Source organism: Lactuca sativa, chromosome 6 (genome assembly GCF_002870075.4).
Source record: "Lactuca sativa cultivar Salinas chromosome 6, Lsat_Salinas_v11, whole genome shotgun sequence".
In the NCBI taxonomy this organism is placed as follows: Eukaryota; Viridiplantae; Streptophyta; class Magnoliopsida; order Asterales; family Asteraceae; genus Lactuca; species Lactuca sativa.
The window spans coordinates 66,302,171-66,327,030 of NC_056628.2; positions in this window are offsets into that span (position 1 = coordinate 66,302,171).

The following is a 24,860-nucleotide window of genomic DNA, read 5'->3' on the forward strand; positions in this document are numbered from 1 at the left end:
CCTTACATGCAATCAACTACCCTGAACTTGGAGTGATTTTCAAAAGGAAGACCGATAATGTCAAATACTTCATTCCTATGACTGCCATGCATCGCCTCAGCAGGAAGCAACTTGATATCCGCCGAAACGTAGTTGAAAAATCAAAGCACGCTACTGTAGAAGTCAAGTTCGAGATCTTAAGAAGAATCAACTGGTTGGAGAACATCAGGAAGTTTTGGTGGATCCTGATCAAGTTTCTTAAACTTGATAGCTGATCAAAAGTTAAAGAGGTCACTTAGGGGGAAATTGTTGAATCATAAAAAGTGACCCTCTTGAACTACAGCTACTGCAGCCGACATGCCACCGCAGTTAAATGTTTTCATCAGCAACCGCAACCGCAGTCTCTATCTACCGCAGTCTTATTACCTGATTACTTTACTTATCTTTTTGTAAAACTCTCTATTTACCAGTATGCCTTGCATGGCTACTCTTAGAGACACAGTCTAGTGCACTTTATGAGTCTCTATAAATAGAGCTCATTCTCTTGTAAACAAGTACCACATCTAATTCAGAAGACACATCTCTGAAGTTATCTTTTCTATCTCTCTTACTCACTCTTCTTACTTCCATAATCGACTACAATCTCTCTTCGGAGAAAGTCTTTTGTGACTTAATCACTAAGTTTGATCTCACTTATTAACTTGGCTTGAATGCATTCCTCGTTATGAATCAGCTTAAGTGTATACTTGATATAACAATTGTTGTCATTTCCATTTCTTTACATTTCCGCAACTAACTCTCTAACATCTAACTCTAAATATTATTGTTGAGCTTTTAGATCCTTGAGATTAACTATTCCGCAATATACTTGTTCTAACGTTTGTTCAAGTGTGTCTCAAAGTTTTTCTCTCAACAGTTATATTTTGTTATCATCATACATTTAATATATGGGACATGTAATTTATGATACTGTACTTGATGTAAACAATGTTGGTTGTATTTTGATATGTATGATGATGGTGTTGTCTAGTTTCAATTATATACAATTGTGATGATATTACAAGATGAAGTCACGTGCAAGCCCCTGGACGTCTCCGCCGTCTGGTCCGGGGGTGTGACAGATTGGTATCAGAGTACTGTTTATAGTGAACTGGCATATCTAATCATACTTGATATGCAACTATAAATACAATGGGACTAAAATACTCTGTATAGAATGAATACCTAGGTTTGCATTAAAACTATAACGCTAAAAGTCTCTGGAGGAAATGGAACACTGTGATTAAACCTGGACAGTTATGTAGTTGTATTGGGGATAAAAATAGCCTGATCAACTATATTTATTCAAAATATGACCAACATGTGTTTGGGAGTAATCATGGCTGGAAATGGACCTAGAAGCTTACCTTGTATCCAAAACTTCTCAGGAAACTCAAACACAAATAATTAAAATACTATAGGAATATTTTTGGAAAACTTATTGCACATACCCCTCTTTTATTACCCACTTCTCACTCCCTGTTCACGCGTAGTCGCCATGGACGAAGCACATTAGGGCGCTCTTTTCTATCAGAACCTAGTGGCCCACATAATGATTGAAGAAGACCCCGAGATGGGTCAAGAGGCAGCCCCCAGTGTCGGGCCTGAGGAGTACGTGGAGAAAGACTATGAGTTTGGAGAATCCGATGAGCTCACGGAAGAAAGTGGATACACTAATAAAGTCTCCAGTGAACTTCCCACTTCAAAGACAGTATCGGATCACTCCACAGCGCCACGGGATCCCATAGATAGGACTCATTCCTTATAAGAGGAGGTTGCCACTCTTCGGCAACAACTATTAGTGGCAGAGGCCCGAGCTGTACAGGCCGAGCACAAGAGAGACGAGGTAGTCAGGGAGATGGCCGAGCAAGCCGATCTTGTAGCACGACATTTCGACATGTGATTTTGTTACCAGACCCACCCCGACGTAGCTAGAATACGTCTTTTCACTATCGGTATGATTTTCTTTTTATGTTTAACTCTATGTACTATCGACTATATGTTTAAGTGATTACACTACTCATAGGGTCGTCATGCTGTCGGATCATAAGTTTCCCCATGTACTGTATGACTTTTTGTCAAATTTTCCCTGCATTAAAATGATTATTAGTTGTGGAAATGATATATATATATATATATATATATATATATATATATATATATATATCTTATCGAGTTGTTGTGATCTACTATGTGTTCTATTACTTTTACTACATGTTGATTGTATGCACTCACTCATTTATACACAACCAAATCACTGACACTATACTATAACCAAGAAGTCGTGAAATTAAATACATTGGGTGCTCAACATCTTTCCGTTATTTAACAGAAAGATGCCTCAAAGACCCAACCATGGAAACAACACGACACCGACTCCACCAGAAATAAATTCAATCGCATTCCAAGCAGCAGTGTCTGTTGCGGTCATTGCAGCACTTGCGCAGATTCTCAACGGAAACAACGGAGAAGGCAACGGACAGGGGTCCGCAAGGACAAATCACGGAACAAACCACAAGAACCTGCACTTACAAGGACGTCACCAATGCCAAACCTCGAACATTCAAAGGGACGAGAAGCGTAATAACCCTTAAATGATGGATAGAGAAGGTGGAATAAGTGTTTGAAAGTTACGGATGTCCGGATGGGTGCAAGGTCAAGATTGCGGCTTGCACATTTGCTGATCACGCTCTCTCTTGGTGGAATGGTCGCGTAGAGGCCATGACGCTCCCGGTGGCAAACACGATGCCATGGGAGGAGCTTAAGGAAATGTTGTTGGCTGAGTACCGTCCAAGGGGAGAAATTCAGAAAATGGAACAAGAGCTATGAAACCTTATAGTTCAAAACTCGGACATCGATGCGTACATATCAAGGTTTAGTGAGTTGTCTCTCTTGTGTCCCAGAAAGATCACATCTGAAGGGAAGAAGATCGAGAGAATCATTAGGGGATTGACCGCGCTAGTCCAAGGGAATGTAACTGCAGCAAACCCTAAGACGTATGATAATGAAAAGAGGCTAGCCAAGAAATTGTATGATCATTGCAACAAAAAGGGTGCCAAAGCAGGAGAAGCGGAAGTTAAGAAAGAAGGTGAGAACAAGAAAGGGAAAAACAACAAGCGGAAGGGAAAACAAAATTCAGAAGCATCAAAGAAACAACAAACTATGACTATCCATGTTGCGACTCAAGATACCACAACACCACATGCTCCAGCCTCATCCACACCAAATAATCCCAAACAATACTCAGGGACCCTACCTAAGTGCAGCAAATGTAATTTTCACCATCGGGGAGAATGTAGAGAGATGCATTGCACAAGCTGCAACCGAAAGGATCACATTGCAAGGTACTGCAGAACTTATCCACAAAAAAACCAATAGTTAAACAACAAAAACAACAACAACAACAAAAACAACAACCACCTTAACAACGGCAACAACAACAACAATAATACTGGGCCAGTCACACCTACTATGGGTGTGAGGAACCAGCCATTTTCGGCACAACTGCCCCAAAGCAAACAATCAGGGGGTAGGAACATCAGGATGAGTGTTGACAATGGGACAAGGTGAAGCAGTGCAGGACCTAGAAGTTGTTACTAGTACGTTTCTACATAATAACTCGTACGCATGCATCTTATTTGATAGTGGGGCGGAGCGAAGTTTCGTTAGTATTAAGTTCAAACACTTACTAAATCAACAATCCAGAAGCTCAACGAAGCCTTCACGGTGGAAATGGCTAATAGGAAAACCGAAACAACTAAAGATATCTATGTAGGGTGCACACAAATACTAAACAATCACTCCTTTCAAACAGACTTGATGCCAATAAATATTAGGAGTTTTGATGTGATAATTGGCATGGATTGGTTAAGCCCCCACCATGTTGATATTATGTGTTGCGAGAAAGTCGTTCGCCTTCATCTCCCCAATCACGAAACCCTAATAATCTATGGTGATAAACCCAACGCAAATCTTTGCCTTATCTCATGCATCAAGGCACAAAAGTGCCTACACAAGAAGAACTACGCATTCCTCGCTCATGTGGTAGATAAGACCAAAGAGAAAGTAAACATTCAGGACATTCTAGTGACATGTGACTTCCCGGATGTATTTCCAGAAGACCTTCCAGGAATACCCCCAAAAAGACAGGTCGAATTCCCAATCAACCTAATACCAGGACCCACATCAATTGCCAAATCACCCTACACGTTAGCTCCCGCCGAAATGCAGCAGTTATCCAGCCAACTAAGCGAGCTGCTGAGCAAAGGATTCATCCGACCTAAGCTTCTCACCCTGGGGAGCTCTGGTCTAGCTTGTTTGTCAAGAAAAATGATGGATCCTTCAGTATGTGCATCGATTATAGGGAACTAAATAAGCTTACCATAAAAAATCAGTACCCACTTCCACGAATCGATGATCTATTTGACTAGCTTCAAGGAGCTAGTTATTTCTCAAAAATAGATCTAAGGTCCGGTTATCATCAAATCCGAGTTCAGGAAGAGGATATTCCTAAAATTGCTTTTCGAACACGGTATGTTCATTACGAATTTTTCGTGATGCCCTTCGGTCTAACAAATGCCCTCACTGCATTTATGGACCTCATGAATCGAGTCTGCCACCCATTCCTGGATAAATTCATGATTGTCTTCATCGACGATATTCTTATCTACTCTCAAAGAAAAGAAGAGCATGGTCAACATCTCCGTCAAATCTTAGAAACCCTAATGGCTGATACACTTTATTCGAAGCTTTCCAAATACGAATTCTGGATCCATTATGTAAACGTTTTGGGTCATGTAGTCAGCAAGGAAGGGATTCACGTAGATCCTTCGAAGATAAAGGCCATTGAAGGCTGGGCTATCCTGAGAACCCCAATAGAAATCCGTCAATTCTTGGGTCTCGCAGGCTACTACCAGAGGTTTATCCAGAATTTCTCTAAGATATCCAAACGCCTTACCGCGTTGACACAAAAGGGTGTGTCTTTCAATTGGACGGAAAAGCAAGAAGCCACCTTCCAAACCCTGAAGCGAGCCATTTGTAGTGCACCAGTGCTATCCTTACCATAGGGAACCGAGGATTTCGTAGTCTACTGCGATGCTTCGAATCAAGGGTTAGGTTGTGTCTTCATGCAGAGTGGAAAGGTGATAGCCTACGCATCCAGACAGCTAAAGACACACAAAGTAAATTACACCACTCATGATCTCGAGTTGGGAGTTGTGGTCTTCGCCCTAAAGATTTGGAGGAACTACCTCTACGCTACAAAGTGCACCATTTCCACTAACCACAAAACACTCCAGCACATTCTGAATCAGAAGGAATTAAACATGAGGCAGTGAATATGGGTTGAACTTTTAAATGATTGTGAGTGCGAGATCAAGTACCACCCGGGTAAGGCTAACGTGGTAGCCGATGCCCTGAGCAGAAAAGAATACTCAGGTCGCTAGGTGAATACCTTAATAATAATAATCCAATCCCACAAAACCTCACAAATCAAGGAAGCCCAAACTGATGCGGTGAAGCCAGAGAACGTCGCAAATGAAACGTTGCGTGGGATGGACAAGAACTTTGAAGTCAAGGAGGACGGGGCTTATTATTTAATGAAAATAATCTGGGTCCCTAAACTTGGGGGATTTAGAGAAATGATCATGAACGAATCCCACAAGACACGATATTCCATCCATCCGGGTTCGGATAAGATTTACCTGGACATAAAGTGGCATTATTGGTGGCCAAATATGAAGGCATATATCGTCACTTACGTGGGCAAATGTCTCACTTGCGCCAAGGTGAAAGTGGAATACCAAAAGCCCTCAGGACTATTACAACAGCCCATAATACCCGAGTGGAAATGGGAAAGGATTACTATGGACTTCGTGACCAAATTACCTAAGACGACAGACAGATTGGATGCTATCTGGGTAATTGTCGATAGGTTAATAAAAGCCACTCATTTCCTACCAATAAAAGAAACTTCTCGCCCAAATTGGTATGGTAACCTATAAGTTGCAGCTACCTTTAGAGCTCAGCAATGTACATCCCGTGTTCCACGTCTCGAATTTGAAAAAGTGCATATCAGATGAAACTCTTGTCATTCCTTTGGAAGAGATCGAAATAAACGAGAATCTCCTGTTCGTCGAAGAACCAATTGAGATATTGGATAGGGAAGTGAAACGTATGAAGGAGAGCGACATTTCGATTGTGAAGGTTCGATGGAATGCTAAGCATGGACTGGAATTCACATGGGAATGCGAAGACGAGATAAAACAGAAGTACCCTCATCTATTCTCTCATTCTTGAGTCCATCTCTCAAAAGAATTTCGGGACAAAATTCCCTCTAAAAATATCAGTTCAAGTTTAATATGAACTAGAATTCTCTTATTTGGCTTAATGGACCAATAAACCTTCAACTTAACTATCTTGGGACTAGCAACCCTAATTGGGCTCTAATTGGACCCACATCTATGAAACTTTAGCATTTTGGACCACGTGAACCTAGAATAATACATCTTATCTCTAATGGGCATTGTTGGGCCATAAACAATTTCATTTACCCTAATGGGCTATAAACTCTTTAATTTGGCTTCATTGGGCCGAGAACCTTAATAAGGAGCCTAATGGGCCGAAAAATATTATTAAGCTTCATAAAAATCGAGAAAAACCAAGAATGGGCCCAAACTATTCCATTTCCCTTCTTCCTAGGCCAATTCATTGTCCAAAAGAAACAAAAAAGTAAATAAAGAAAGAAATGGAAAAAGGTTTGATTAAACCTTGACAACACATAATTATCTAGCATGTATCTAGATAATCACATACCTCAAGGAGATCTATTATCCTTCATGCAAAATTCTTAATCTCTTCTCCCTCTCTTCTTTTGCCCCACAGCCGAACACACCCTCCCACCACCTCCCATTTTCTTTCAAACACTTTCAAGACTTTCTCAAGAACTCCTCTCTACTCCTCAAAATTTCATGACCTTTAGAGGGTGCTTCTAAGAAATTTCCATCAAGTCCTCATCAATAATTGGTAATCTACTCTTGCTCAAGCAAGTTTAACATCACAATTTTTCTAAAACTTGTTACTCATTTGCTCCAAACCTTGGATCATACTTCACTAGGACTATCTAAGTTCATAAATCATCTCAAGGAGGTTGCTAGGGCCAAGAATCACATCATCTCTTTCCATCTCTTCATCAAACCGAGAACCTCAAAGAAAAGTGAGTTTCATACCCCTTGTTTTCGGTTTTAACGTGTTTTGGGGGAGAGTAAAAGTTACACATTTGGTAGATCTATGTATTTATGCATGTTATGTGTGTCTTACTTGATTTAAGTTGTGATTATGTGATAAAACACTATAGATCTCGAAAATTCTAACCATAAGTCATGATATTTGTAAACTAAAACACTTCATACAACTTACTATAAAGAGAAATGTGTTAAACATGTGAAGATTCATAAGAAACTAAACAAAATCTTGAAAAAGGGCCATTTTTGACAAATAAACAAAAAAAATGAGACCTTCTTGACATTTACGGTTTTTTCAAGGGTCAAAAGAGCCATTTTAGTTTAAAAGTGAGTCTTTATGATATTTGTGACATTGAAGGGGCCAAAAGTGAACTTTTTGCATAAGGGGCCATATCATGGGCTTTTACGGTTATTGGGCCCAAAATGTAAAAATTATGATTTTTGTGGACCAAAATGTCATTCTACACAAACTTGAGTCAAAAATGAAAATCTACGGTTTTATGGGCTGAAAATGACACTTTATTCATATTTGGGCCTAAATTGTTATTTATACAAAATTTGGGCCGAAAATGTAGTTTTTATTAAAAATGGGCTAAAAATGTAAGTTCTTATAATAACGGGCTGAAAACAGAAATAAATAAATATATGGGCCAAATATATATATATATATATATATATATATATATATATATATATATATATATATATATATATATATATATATATATATATATATATATATATATATATATATATATATGGAAAAGTTCAATAGAGAACGATAATTATGGGTTCTTCAAGGAACCAAATCTTTTTTTCAATTTCTAGAGTTTATTCTTTATCGAAAAAAAAATCTAATAATGTCTAAATTGATATATTAACATTGTGAATGTGAAAATTATTTTTCGGATTGACCGTATGAATCCGGATTCGCGTTGTGAATTTTCGAAGATTCACATTGTGAATTTGACGTAAAAAAAAATCGAATTTTATATCATTGTAAAAAGGATAAAAACTTATGAAATGTTTAAGTAACCTTAAGAAACATAATGAAATATTTAAATGTAATTTTTAGGTTTTTTGAATTAACGGACTCATAACCTTAAATAGATATGAGATGTCAAGTCTCGCAATGGTAAGATAAATCAATTTTATAACAAGTTTTTTAAATTTAGTAATTTTTTAAGAAAATAATCATTAACTTTGTCACGATCACGATCAATGACAAGATTTTCAACAAGAGGGTTTTTGTCTGGTTTACAACCCAACATACCAAACTCATAAAGCAACTCCATACATTATTTCCTTTGAGTAAGAAACACATCACCTTGAACATCTATAACCTTTATTCCTAAAAAACACTTTAACTACCCTAAATATTTAATCAAAAACATAGATTTCAAAAAATCTTGAAGTATAAGTTTCATATCATAGGCTTTTACTTTTTTAAGCTCATGTTTCCTGTAAAATACCAAGTAATTTACGATATTTATATTTATGACCACAATCTTCTCCCTTAAAACGTGTATATCATTGGAATTTCCTGTAAAATACCAAGTAATTTACGATATTTATATTTATGACCACAATCTTCTCCCTTAAAACGTGTATATCATTGGAATTTCATCCAAAACTTTTACCTTGCCTTTTTGCTTGTATCTTTTCATTAGGCGAGGAGGTAGTGTAATCTCGAGCGGTTCTTCATCAATTTCAGGTCAAACGTGATATGACCATTCGACGATGTGTAAAAGGTATTAATAGATTTTATTATTTTCAAACCACTTATAAGGACTTCCGATGTGTGGAATTCAAGCCATTTTTGGTTTCTTTGAGAATGTTCCAACTCTCGACAAATTTAAAACTTCTATGTGTTCATGACGGTAAATTTAAAGAGCCTTATCCAAATGGGTTTCATACTTCTCACCACTCTGTCAATTCCGCTTCAAGTTGTTAGAATTGAGTTAAATTCCATAACAACTTTGTTCATATTCCTTCAATTGTGTAAAGTTGATATATTTTTTGGTATTCTCCTTTATTCATTTTTGTAAGGTCCTGTGAATGGATCTTACCAGTGATCAACAGCAAACACAATCGAATAAAAGAGAATAAGAGTAGAAAAGGAAATAAATCAAGCTTGCACGCGTTGTATTACTGAAAACGTCTGGTACAACTCGGTATACGACCGTAAACTACTAGGCATCAACAACCAAAACACGACTGACTAACCATCATCAACCACGACCGGAAACAGTTTACGGCCGTAAACTCATTACAGACTCGTAAACAAACAGTAAACCTACCAAAATACTCTATCAACCCAAAACCATTATTACAATGCAAAGCCTAGACCAAACCATTAATTGGCCCCTTCAATCTTCCCCTTGGTTTGGTGCTAGCTTGAAGTTAACCTTTATCGACTACCATAACATCTGCTTGCCCCATCGTCCCATTCCACATATGCTTATTAAGAATCTCAGCAACCATGGTCGTATATACTTTCGCAGCATCCTCAAAAATATCCTCCGCAACCAATATCTGAAAATTGATCAGGTGATGAATGTCCCACTTTCGGAATTGTAACAAATCTCTACGATCATAGAGACGGATGCATCCATTCTTGAGCTTGATTACAGCAGCTGATGTAATCTCATCGAAAACCCAACACTCCATTGAACCTAGAGATCCATCTTGATAGTTCTGAAGCACAGGGAACTGTTTAACCAGTTTAGTTGCAGGCCACATCACAACTTGTAGAGGTTTGTCAGTCTTAGGATCAATAATATCAGGATGCTCCAACATAGTGGACTCAGTAGTTTTCATAGCAGGAAATCCCTTTTTAACCTAATCCTCAAGGAAGTGCTTGAACTGGGTCGCCTGTGGATTATCTATGAGATTCGAGAAAGGAGCTCATGAAAATTCTGTCAAATCTATCCTATTCCATGAGTTGAAATCATGACTATTTTTGTAAAGCTCATAATTGCCACTCTTTCTTAGCACAACCCACATCTTAAGAGGATCATGAAATCCCCAGGAAACAATTCCAGATCTATCACCGAATGTATCTCTAAACCGAACAACCTCAAGATCAGTAACATTAATTGTTGGTTCATCCCAAGAAGCATTCTGGTTAAGCTTTCTTTTAAACAACAGTTGACCCCTCTTAGCAGCTTCTTCGTGTGCATCACATATTATTGCTGAAACATGAGGAGCTTGGGAAGGCTCCTTCTCAACGTGATTAACAACCCTTGATGTCTGAGCAGTTGGCATGGTAACCGGAAAGGCTTGAGTATGTAAATTAATTTTATATTCATCAGCAGACGTTTGATATTTTTCACGGAGGTCTTCTTCAAGCTTCTTCTTTAGCTCAAAATAACTTGGAGTCAAAAGATTGAAATGGTCTTGAAGATCAGAAATCTGCTTTGACTTTAAAGCTTTGTCTTCAAGAAGATCAGCTACTTGCACACCGAGCTTTGACTTGTCAGATTGAAGTTCAGTGACTTGAACATTAAGCTTTGTATTTTCCACTTGGAGATCTGAAACATGAATATCAAGCTCAATATTCTTCTGACTGAGCACTGAGATCTCCTTCTACAACCTAGAGATAGTGAGATTGTCTTCTCCAGAAGTACCATCCCCAATAGAAATACCTTTACCACGAGGGGGAGGCATTAAAAGTTGTTCCTCAGCCAAATGCATGGCTAATCTTCCGGAAGCAGCATCGTGATCAGGTCGAGGAGGAGAAAACCCTGGTAGAAAAGAAGATCCACCAACTTCAAAAGTGGTGTCTAGTCCTACAGTAAAGAACTTGGTTGTAGTAAAACTAGGAGTAGTGGTAGGTGGTACTGGAAGGCCACTAACAAGATTCACAATTAGATCACTCTGCCTTGGATTCCTTCTTCTTCTTTTCAATGGGGGCTGACCAGTCTGCATTATTGTAAGATCACTCACAAATGGCTCTATAGTAGGAGCAACAGAAACAGGGGGCGGAAATCCAATAACCGTCTCCACTGGAGTGGAAGTAGTCGCCATTTGGTTTGAGATAGGATGTGTAGTTTCAAGAACTTCATCAGGCTTCCTTGTCTCTGTCATTGGAGGAACGACTTCATTGACGTTGTTGAAGATCGAGTCAAGGTTCTCATTTATCACAAGATTAGAACTACTTGCAAGAGACGCAACAATATCATCATTGTCAAATCCGGTAAGATCAAGATCGTCAAAAGAATAATTTTTATCTCCTTCAGCTTCTGTCTCAGTTGCCACAGTCCTTTCTACATAATCACTTTGAACATGAACATGTATTAAATCATGTTCTTCCACCACATCAGCTTCAGGAGTCGGAGTCTCTTCTTCTTCTTTATTCTCATCACCAGATATGGTAATAACATCGTGATTTGGAAATGATTTCTCTGAAGATGCAGGCTCAGAAGATGCCTTGTCAGACGATCCATAAGACTCCGAGGACTCATTTAGTTCAGCAAACTTTCCAAATTTCTCCAGAGGATACTTTCCTTGAAAGGTAATTTTTCCTTTACCGGTCTGCTTGATGAGCCCTACAGTGTGAGGACCCAGAGATTTCATATCAAGAGTATCGCCTTCCTTCACCATATTTGGAAACTGAGTATTGATAAACAATTGAATGAACCTAGGATACAATAAGAAAGTATCTCGGGTTGAGGCCCTGATGTTTACCATAAACTCATCCAAGATAAATCTTGAAAAGTTGAACTTTACTCCATCAGCAAGAGAAACGATCGCTCCAGTATTCCTCAGAGAAATTTCATATATCAGCTCCTGATCTTCTTCTTGAAATGCAGCTAACCAACACATGTGCCAAAAATATCCAGTATGGAGGTAAGATCTTCTTCAAAGTTAGAGGAGAAGTGCCTTCATACCCCATCCTCCTTAGAATTTTCTGAGCATCCTCAATCCCAATCTCTGTGGGAAAGTTTGGTTGATCGTCAATCAGCAACGCATTTCTGATAAAACTCTCAGTGATCACAATCGACAACTTTAATAGTAACAAGACCAGCTTCATCCATTTCCATCTTAGCAGTCGACCAGAACTCTCTGATCGAATTCTGGTAAACAACCGGATTCACAGTGATGGCTGATGCCAGACAACATTCCCTGAGTCTATGGATCATCGACTTGAAGTCCGAGTGAGCAGCTGGATGATCCGCCAAAACAATAGCCAGATTATGCATGTCTGCAAATTTGAGGTTCGTCATTGATCTGCACTAAACATGCCAAGTAAGACAAGAGAGCCGAACGAGCAATAAAATATTTAAATGATTTAATTTTGACCCCAAAATGAAACAACAATTTTTTTTTAAAAATTAGGTCAAGGTCAAAATTGAAGTCAACATCAGAGTTTGCGGTCAACGAGGGTTTACGGCCGTAAACCCTTGGTCGTGAACTGATGACCATTTGGGGAGTTTACGGTCGCAAACACCTTGCGGCCGTAAGCTTCGGCGTAAACTCCGAAACCCATTTGTTGTCGATTTCAGCTTCAAAAATCGGTTAAACACAGAACGAGATGCATTTCCCTGGTCGAAAACTCATTACATTCGAGACTATCGGATTAATTTTGCGAAATTTGATGGGAAAATCTTCGAGGAGGGAGAGAATGGGAGAGTGTTTGCGGCCGCAATCAAGAAACTGATGAAGATTCCGGCGGTAAACTCTCTTATATACCCGTTTTACATTTACTTGATAGCCACACAGTATAAGGCAGGGTCCAACACAGTCCATTTTTTTTTAAATAATTTCTTTTGAGGATTAATATTAAAACTAAAACTAAAAATAAAATAAAATTAACTTTCCAAAATTTAAAATTAAAAATAATTGATAGATTTTAACAGTTAATAAAATAAATTAAAAATAAAAATAAAAATAAAATAATAAAAAATAAAATTAAATTAACTCCAACTAAAATATAAAACTTAAAAATTTAATTACTGAGAATGAATTTGTGACGCTGGAATCAAATTTGTTGGACAACCTTATTCCACTTGTCGGTACCCTTATCTTCACATCTTCGTCTGATCAATCGTCAGTATTATGGTCCACTTAAACATGAAAAATTTGTGACAATTTTTGGACAATTTACCAATGACATAATACATACTCATATGGATGATTATAATTTTATTATCATGATTGGCCCTAATTCTAGAATAAAATTTTCTTATGACCATTTAACTGACAATGGACAGGGGTATTGTTGTCCACCTAAATTGAGCAGCGAGATCTACAGACAACCTGTATGTGTTCAATTTTAATTGTACTAGAACGTGTTTCCCGCTTCCTGACATGCCCCAGCCATCAAGGACTTCCAGAATACTCCTTCCACCGGGTGAGCAGACAATTATTAAGAGAGAAGATAGATTTAGAATGCATATGTTGTACATCCGGGTCGGATCTCATCCAATTATGCAAAGGATGAAACATATGACTAACTGAAGTTTCAGAGGGATTGAGAAGAGAATGGTGCATATACTGTGTACCAGGTCGGATTTTGAGTCACACAGAGGAGACAGTATATGGCTAATAGATAGAAAGAATTGCATAGAGAGAAGATGCAGAGAGATAGAATCGCATATGTTACAGTCCAAGTCGGATCTCTCGATCACACAGAGGAGGCAACATATGACTAACAGATAGAAAGAAAGAAAATAACCTTCTACAGACCTAGTTTATCGGAATTCCCCAGTCACTCCATCCAACCGGAATTAAGGACAAAATCCGCACATCGAGGAAAAGTGAATCCACAGTTCTAGATATGGGTTATATAATGTGACCGGTAGATTCCCATGTATATCTCCCTGCTCAACCTATCCGAGCGTCGTGATGTCAGGCTAAACGAATCTAACTAGGTCAAAGTTTGTTAAGTCCTTAAATTCATTTGGTTCAACTCTCCCTAGGAAAAGTCCATTTAAAATTTTTCGTGCCTACCAACGCATCGAGCACAGAACGTAGACGATTCAACTTAGGTATGTTACGTAGATTCATATTGCCCGTTATCACTTGCTAATTTCATTTCCCGTCACAACACCTGCAAACAAGACTAAACAATTTTTTTTAATTTTCCGGATTTTTAATGTTTTTGGAATTTTTTGATTATTTTTATTGTTTTTGGATTTTTGATTATTTCTCCCCCTAAATTTGTGCATGGGTGAGAATTAAATAAAATAAACTAAAATAAAACTAAAATGCGCAAATTTAATCTATCCTACCAAAAATAAAGATGAAGAATTAAGAAAAAGAAAAATAATAAAAAACTTAATCCTCAAAGCGAATCATTTTCAGAAAACCCACAAGCACATCGAAACGAGTTTTGTTAAATGGATTTGTGAACAAATCCGCCACATTATTAGCAGTAGGGACCTGTTCCAACCGGATTAGTGAACGCTCATAAGAGTCTCTGGTAAAGTGAATTTTAATGTCGATGTGCTTGGTTTTAGAGTGTTGGACTGGATTTTTGGCAATTTGAATGGTGGCCTCATTATCACAGTAAATGGGGGTTTCTAAATAATTCAAACCGTAATCCAACAGCTGATGTTGGATCCAGATAACTTGAGAAAAGCATGCTGATGCAGCAACATATTCCGCCTCTGCTGTGGAGGTTGAGACAGTGTGTTGCTTCTTGCATTGCCACGAAACTGGCCTGTCACCTAGGTATTGACACCCTCCTAAGGTTGATTTCCTGTCAAGCTCATAGCCTCCATAATTACTATCAGCAAAAGCATATAGATCAAATTCAGAATTCTTCGGATACCAAAGACCCGATTTTGAGCTGCCTTTGATATACCAAAAAAATCTTTTGACAGCAATAAGATGTGAAAGTTCAGGATTAGCCTGATAACATGCGCATTGACAAACTGCAAACATGATGTCAGGTCGGCTTGCAGTAAGATACATCAGCGATCCGATCATCGATCGATAGTGGGTTTGATCTACGGATTCGCCATCAGGATCTGGAGTCAGAAGAGGTCTTTCAGCCATTGGTGTTGAAGCAGATTTAGCGTCGTGAAACTCGAACTTCTCAAGAATATCCTCCACATACTTGGCTTGATGTAGCAGGATTCCGGTTGAATTCTGTTTAAGCTGAAGCCCCAAAAACATGGTCATTTCTCCCAACGAACTCATTTGAATCGTTTCTTCATTACACCTTCGAATTCTTTGCAGAGCTGCGGACTAGTCGACCCAAAGATAATGTCGTCAACATAGATTTGCACAAGTATCTGATCATTGCCGACATGCTTGATAAACAAGGTCTGATCGATAGTGCCACGAGAATAACCATGCTCGAGCAAATACTTGGTTAGAGTTGCATACCATGCTCTAGGAGCTTGATGTAACCCATACAATGCCTTGTCGAACTTGTAGACATGTTTAGGAAATTTTGAGTCAACGAACCCAGGAGGTTGATCAACGTAGATTTCTTCCTTCACCTTGCCATACAAGAAGGCAGTCTTGACGTCCATTTGATACACGGTAAATTTCATGTAAGAAGCATACGCTAGGAAGATACAAATTGCCTCCATGCGAGCTACTGGAGCATAAACTTCAGTATAATCAAGACCCTCGACTTGTCGAAACCCGCGAACCACTATTCTAGCTTTATTTAGCACGATATCCCCTGAATCGTCCTGCTTATTGCGATAAACCCATCGTGTGTCAAGGACTTCTTGCCCTTGGGTAACTCAACTAACTTCCAAACACCGAGTTTTTCAAATTGATACAGTTCCTCATGCATTGCATCTACCCAGCTGGGCTCATTCAAATCCATTTCAACATTCTTGGGCTCTATTTGAGAGATAAAGCAAGAGTAAAGACAAGTATTAACGTCTCCATTTTGACTTCTAGTTTTAACACCGTCGCCCAGCAGACCAATGATGTTATCGATCGGATGATCGCGTTGAATCCTTGAAAGTATCTCTTGGCTGATATCATTGAGAGAGACATGAAGAGTGTGAATGTTGATACCTCCTTCATTTGTTGATTGAGCCGCTCCAGAGGGCTCTGCTACAAACTCATTTCAGATAAGTTCAGCAAAGAGTAGTTCCATAAAAGTTGAAGAGGCAGCAGAAGCATCATTAGGTATGAACTCTCTTTCTATATGAGTAAGTGGCGTAGTTTCAGCATCAGGAGTATCATTTTGGACTGGAGATTTAGGACTATCATGTTGCACAGATGACTCCCCCTCAGGTATAGCAGAGGACTCCCCCTCAGACGAAACTGAGGACTTCACCTTAGATGATGAAGAGGATGCAGATGGAGATCTGTAGACAACTTCTTCGTCTTCATCTTCAGAAATATTCTTCAAACCAGAAACAGATCCAGATGAGCCACTCGAAGACACATTTATTGATTTGAACAGCGATGTGTAATCAAACAACCAATCCGGACCCACTCTAGCGTCTGTATCATTTTCTTCCAACTAACGCACATCATAAGATTCCACAATCTGCTTTGTCTTCTTATTGTAGACCCTATAGGTGGTGCGAGCAACATACCCCATGAAGTAACAGTCATCGGCCTTGGCATTAAACTTCGGGTTGGTCTCTAAGTGAAGAAGGGTGCAAGGGCAGCGAAATACACGGAAATGACTGGCGGATAGCTTGTGACCATATAAAATCTCATACGGGGTCTTCATCTGAGCTTTGTTGATCAACACGCGATTCTGAACGTAGCAGGTAGTGTTTATCGCCTCCGCCCAAAAGAAAACTGGTAGTTTTGAATCACACAACATCGTCCTTGCGGCGTCTTTTAACATTCTGTTTCTCCTTTCAGCAACACCATTTTGGTAGGGTGTGTGAGCAGAGCTGTATTGACGCATGATACCATTTTCTGCGCAAAAGTGATCGAGTACAGAATTCTTGAACTCTGTTCCATTGTCGGTACGAAGCGCCTTCACCTGATTGTTAGTTTGGCTCTCAATTAATACAATGAATTTCTTAATCAAATCAGCAACTCCAGCTTTGTTGGATAGAAAGAAAACCCACGTAAATCGAGAGAAAACATCAATCGCAACCAGACAATAAGAATTTTTGTTGATGCTGAGAACATTTACTGGTCCAAACAAATCCATATGTAGAAATTGAAGCACCTGGCTAATTGAGTTGACCTGTTTTGACAGGTGTGGTTTTCTATGATGCTTTCCTTGGGCACATGACACACACTTTTCGAACGCGATGAAGTCTTTGACAGGCAATCCATGGACCATCTCATTTTTCGCAAGACGATTCAAGTTCTTGGCGTTAGCATGACCAAGTCTTCTGTGCCACAGCATTGCAGTTTGTTCGGAGATCTTGGAGAAAAGGCACGTAACTTGTTCTGGAAGATTTCTATTCATATCAATGATATAGGCATTCCCATCCCTTTTAGATTTTACATGTATCCACTCTTCTAGGATGACAAAGCCTGGCTTGAGAATCATGCATTCCTTATCAGTAAAATGTGTAGAATAGCCCTTGTCACAGATCTCAGATACACTTAATAAACTATGCTTCAGTTGGGCGATATCTCCTGTCATATGCCGGGAGCAGTCGTTGTCGAAGAACTAGGGTCTGACGATATTCCCCCACAACTATCCATGCAAGATGTATGGGTTTAATTAGATTTGGGAACCCAGGTCATAATTTTCCTAGGTGGTCCTGATGCCTTCTCAAATTTATTATCATTTAAAGATTTTTCAGTGGACACGGATAATAATTTGGAATCTAGTTTGGGCAACCATTGATAATTAGGTTTTCTAATAGTCCCGGGTGGTTTTGAAGTGGACACGGATAACATTGTCAGGGTGTATCTTACAGAAATAGTCAAAACTACACGAAGTGTCGATTTCCATCATCTCGGACAGAGCCAATAGATTCCCCTCATGAATTAGACAGTCAACATAATCCTTGGAAACACGCTTAGGTATGAACACATCTTACCATTCTCAAATGGTCAAGACCATATAAACATTGACAAATAAGCTCCCGACTTGTAGAATATAATTTAGAAATGCATGGAATAATCATTATCCTTGATTGAGTTCTTCCTACAATGATAATTATCGCACCAGCATTAAAGACATATCGATTGAGGCTTTTTACAAATTAAAGTTCCAATCCTCAATATGTTGAGCAATGGTTAGTAATACGTAACTGATCAAAGAGCATGAAAGTGGCGCACAGCTTACTAATCCAGAAATCAAACATAAGATTACAAAAAAGATTGTATGAACCAAAGAATGATTTAAGGCTAAAACCGAACATCAGAAGAACTATACAGAATAAGAAATACACACCTTTCAACTTCCAAGTTGGAGAGTGTATAACTTTAAAAGCCCCCCCCCCCCTTTTAGAGGAACGCCATAGTTTTAAGAACAAGAAAGTTAAACCTACAACACGATGACCTCTGAAATTCTGGCAAGAATTGTTCATGTTGTGTATCGACTCAAACTACCTCAGGAATTAAATGCATGAAGCCTTTAATCTGTCAAAACCTCAAGAAGTGTCTACCCGATGACATTCTTGCTATCTCTTGATAAGGTGAATTAGGAAACCATGATAGTGCCCCATAAATGTTAATTTTATGCATGAGAGTTATATGTAAGATTCTATAACCTAAGAATAAATTATTCAAGGCTCATTCCCTGGCCTTTTTTGTTGGATGCGGGTTTATACTAGAGTCGATCATCCAATCAACAGTATAATATTAGGTCATGAACGACGGTCATGCGCAAGGTGACTATGAAAGGGGCATGGGAAAATCAAACGGAACGACAATACCTCCAATGTATCAAGGATACCCCAACTACAAGATGAATTTTGAGATGAAATTATATTAACGGGGGAGAATGTAACAATTGGTAAAAATGGGTTAAATCTCGTGAGTTAGTCATCGCGAACCCTATAGTAGTAAAGCCTATTATTCATTTTGTAACGCCTGTGTTTCTGGGCATGTCATTAATGTTGATATAATAGTCTAGGTTAACCTTTGTAACCCATTTTGAAATAATAAGAGTATATTATTTGAGTATTGTGTGTTTTGTGCTTAATTGCTTAATTATGTGGTTTGATTAATTAAGAATAAAAATAAGTGTCAAAATTTAAGTGTAAAATAAACTTGATATCTTTGGATAATGTTGTAGTAGTGGAAACGAGGTTTCCGAATATATATAGAACGCCCAAATCTGACTTCGTATGAGGAAGTTATGATTTATCGAAGTTTCGGCTTAGCGGTATGCAGCCTGAAATACTCGATTTGAGATCGAGCGGTTTTTAGCCGAAGCAATCTAAACGAGGATCGAAGGTCTCGTTGTTGGTATCGAAGCGATAAAAAGTTAGGCGAGAATGGACGTCAAACGAAGAAGTTATGAATTTATAACGAAGTTTTTCTGTCCCGGCCTATTAAAAATAAATAATAAAAATAAAGTTAAAATTAGCCGACGGAGTCTAAACGAAGGTTGTAGAGCGTAGTCTCACCTTCGCGTGGATATAAAGAACGTCGAAAACGGAGTTCGTATGAAGAAGATATGAATTTCCGAATTTATTAAATAATTTGTATTTAAATTTAATCTTTAATTCGGATGATTATCCGAAGGAGTCACCGATCTGATCCGAGTTACGCCCCGCGTACACCGAGGTATGTCGACACTCGCACTCGAGCACTTCGGATGCGTAAGCGGTGACATTTCTGAGGCAGTATACCCTGCGTACTCCGAGGCTCCAGCCTCCTATAAATAGGATGCGAGGGCAGCCGACTCCTTTGTTATTTTTCTCTCTTCTCTCTCCCGTTTTGCATCGATTTGCATGCCAGAAATACTACGAAGCCCCGGATCTCATATCCAAGTTAAGAAGGAAGTTTTACAATCCCGAGATCCCGAGAAGTGCGATTCCCGAGCCGAAGCTCTGCCCGCGAGAAGTTCAATTTTTGTAGAGATCTTCCAGATCTGCTGAGGATTACTACTTCTGCAAGTCGTAGTGCTGTCCGATCATCTTCTGATCAAGTGAGTGTATACTACCTTTCATAAACACGATAATAATACAAGTATGGTTCGAGTGTATTAAGTATATTGTTGTTTATAGGTGTGAGTGTGCGGTTACTTTCTTCTAACGCATAATTATGAAGTATTTTATACGAAATACGTGTTATGTGTATATTTTGTGTTATATGTGTGAATGTATATTCACTCTCTTCTATCTCATGGATCTGAATTGCTTTCTATGAAATGCGTGTTATGTGGGTGTGCCTCATCTGTTATGTGGAATATATATTGAATGAAAATGCTATACAGGTTTTTAAACTATGTATAAAAATATATATTTTTATCTACTAATATGTTGGGTAGAACATGGGTAGATAGTTGGTGTGAAATAAACAGATGAGAGACCTCGATGTTGTTGTTGTTGTTGATCTAGTTATTCAGCGGAGTATGGATAACGACCACGGACTCTTTCTAGACAGTCCAGTGGAACGCTAGCAGGTTCATAACCTGTAGGTGTTGTGAACGATGTGTTCACCGGTGTACTCTATCCCCCTCATGGTTGCCTTTAGGATATCTATTGTTGAGGAAACCCCTTAGCAGTGATGTCCGTCCCTATGAAAATCCTAGATTAGGTCCCTTGAGATAGATGTTGTTTTAGGGACGTAAAGTGAGGATAACGGGAACGGGTAATCGGAATAGTGATTGGTTGGTGAAATTAAATATAATTTATTTATTGTGGGTTGAAAACCCTATATGCTCACCAGGCTCCCAAGCCTGACCCACTCAGTTTTAATTGTATTACAGGTAGTGGCGCAAGGGCGTAAGATAGATGAATCATCGAGTTGTTTTGTTTACAAGTCTGTATATGTATATATTTGTTGAATGACTTGTAATGTTATCGTTTATGCTTTATGGTCTGTATCGGAACATGACATCCCGAGTTTTGATTATATAATGAAAATGCATCTCTTGATGAAATGTTTTGATAAATATTATTTTATCATGTTTTGTTTTGGGAACAAATTCCGTAACACTTTTAAATCAAAAAGATTTACTCTGAAATTATTTTAAAAAGCATAAATGAAATCGGTCTTTTCTGGCCGAGATTTTGGGGATGTCACACATTTACCCGTATTATTATAAGTAATTGAAACCATTTTGAAATAGTTGATTTCCAATTCTATTAACATTTCAAAATAAAGCGAAATCAAATTCATGTAAATTATCACATCTAAACCCTTTAAATTAAGAAATATAAATGCCACTGCACAAAATATTGAGTATCGAAATTGAATTTTGTTAGAACCTTTAAACACGCCACATTCGATATGATCAACAGACATGTACAAAATGTTTTAAGGAATTGAAATCTTTATTTATAAAGATAGACGACGGAAAAATAATGACACTTTTATAAAACAATTGTAGATATGTGTTATGTACTTGTACAAACAACCAAATATTTATATGACTTGTATTTTTATAAATACTCAAGCATTCAGGTGTCATATATATATATATATATATATATATATATATATATATATATATATATATATATATATATATATATATAATAAAAACTTACAAATACATGTATATTATGTAGTATTCATTTTGTATTTAAAAATGCAAACAACCACATGCAAGATATCTTATTGGATTTTAATGGGTACAGTTGAATCTATATGGAGATCAAGTGAGTACAAACCAATTATCATATTCATATTTCACTAGACATCACTAACTCACTTTAAGATCATGCACACACATAATAATTTTTTTTTGAGATATGTGTGTACTAAACAATCCAATTGAAGATCCATGGTGCAATAAAAAGATCAATCTCCTATCTAACTAGATATCACACAAATTATCTTAAATATTTTCTCTCTATATCCCGTTACCTCTTTATCTCACACACACATGTGCAAAATCAATTTGTATATCTAAATGTAACTCAATATTTTACATGTACAAAAAAAATTAGTCCATATATTATCGTATCTCCCACTTTCCTCCTCATTTCCACCTCCCTTCCTCTCTAAATCTCGAAAACTTTCCGTCTCTCCATCCCTTTTTCTCTTATTACTTCTCCCTCTTGGCCTCAAGCATCAACCAACCGAAGAAGAAGGTTGTTGCCCCTTGCTTTACAACTTCATTTCATCCCTCCTTCTTCATGTTTTCTTCGACAAAACACAACCACAAACAACCCTTTCACCATTATTTTGTTCTTATTGCATGGAAGGACAAAACAACCCCCAAAGGAGACTGTTTTCGAGTGGCAAAAGGAGCCACAACATCCCCAAAAGGAGTTGTTTTCAAGAGGCATAAGACCCCAAAAATTCCCTTCTTTTAAGGAGACTGTTTTCGAGTGGCAAAAGGAGCCACAACATCCCCAAAAGGAGATGTTTTCGAGAGGCATAAGACCCCAAAAATTCCCTTCTTTTTGCACCATCAGTCTCTCCTTTTTGCTGTTGAAATCGAAGGCTAAAATATACCAAAACCTTACTTGTTTTCCTTGTTTTTGTGCTATTTTTGGAGTATAAAAAGACCCCAAAGAATCTACCATTTTTTCTCTTCAAAGTCACTTGTATTTCACCCTTTTTAGTCGTTAAATTGTCTCAAGAATCCTAGGTAAAATACTCATCGTTTCTTTCTTCTTTTGTCATCAAAACAACTCTTTTGTTGTAAACATGATTCTTCTAATCTTCTAACTACATAATACATGTTTATGACCCCATTTATCTTTTTAAATCTTTTAGGAAAGAATACATGCAAATTTATTTTTATGTATATGTTTATATGTACTTTAAATTCAGTCTAATTACATTTCTCACGCTTATTTATGTTATTTTTACTCATTTACGTTTACTCGTCATTTTATTCATTAACATTTAATTATATCATTTACGCTAATTACATTTGTTTAAGTTACATTTATATGTTCATTTTATTTACTAGAAACAACAATTAAAATCACAACTTAAAATATATCTATAACTCATTTTAAGTTAAATCAGTATGTAAAATGCTTATTTAATATATAAAGGTATTTTACACATAAAAAGACCTTTTTTTATTTATAATATACATTATATTTATGTTGGTACATAAAATGGTATTATATTTATATAGAAAACATTGTATGAATGGTCCTTGTGTTATGTCACAACTTGCAAGTCTGGTCCACAAAGGTATGGACTCGCACCAGTGGTAAAAAAGTTTGATTTTGTTGCAAGTTTGGTCTAAATTTTTCTAAACTTTTTATAAAGATATATTTGAGGGGTTATGAGCATTACAAAAATCCTATGGTGTACATGCAATCCTAATTGCTTTGAATCTAAGTTTTCCTCTACTGAACATGCAAATATAAACTCCAAAGCAATAACCCTATGACTAGCATACAATTTTTCGAAAATCAAATACAAATTAGGGTTAGAAGCTTACCTTACTTGTTATGTAGCAATAACAAGATTAATCCTTCTTGATTTTGACTTCTGAAAGCCTAGTGCCCCAAGTGTTGCACCTCTAATGGAGTCACAAACACCCAATGCAACAAGATGACTTGGAGAAGGAAGGATTTCAGATAGGGTTCTATTAGAAGCTTGCATTGGCCAAAAATCCATAGTAGAGGATTCCTTATATAGTTGTGGCTCCTAGGGTTTACAGGTGGAAACCCTAATACCTTGCTTAGGCAACAAGCAGCCCATGGACTCCTTCTTTAGAGCCCTTTGGATGAAATCTATTGGGTTTCCCAATAGGATTTCGTCCACTCCACTCAATGGAGTCCATCAGCCCAATTCGGCAACTATCAATGATTTGCAAAACAATCCCTCAATTATTAATTAGTTCCTTTAATCCCAAAATTAATACTAGATTAATTTCTGATTAATCCCTAATTAATAATATGATTTCCAAATAATATATTAATCCTATAATATATTAATAAAACCATTTTGAGTACCAATTTATTATTCATATACTAAATTCTACTCTCTCTCCACTTGTCATCTATCAAGTTGCATGAGTGAAGGCAACCAAAAGGACCATGCTCATAATCAAATCAAGTACATACAAAAAATAGTTATGGGCTTAGACACCTAATCCAACAATAGTTTCCCTTGGTAATTTCACTTTTTCAAATTTTTATTACATAATTCGGAAAACAAAAAAAAGAGAGAAAAAAAAGAAAAAAGAAAATACCCACCCTCTCTCTCTTTCTCCATTTTGGTTTTGAAAAACAAACTCACATTGATTTCTTGAACTCCACCTCTCTATGGTAAAACACACACACACACACGAACACACACTTAAACATCTCCTTCTCTACCCCTGTTCATCATTATCCTCCTTTAAATGAGTGATTTTACCCATTATCCATCTTCTATTTAAACCATCAAATCTATTGGAAATATTTTCAACACAACCATAAATGAGATTGGATTGAGAACCCACTTAGAGAAAACCATCCTTCGTTTAAGATACTTTTATTCATTGATTCAATCTCGTCGAAGCAACATCAAGCAACCAATACAAACCTAAAAATATTTCCTTTTGCTGACCATCGATAATGAAGAAATAATCACAATAAAAAATGACCATGTTCAGTCATCTTTCAA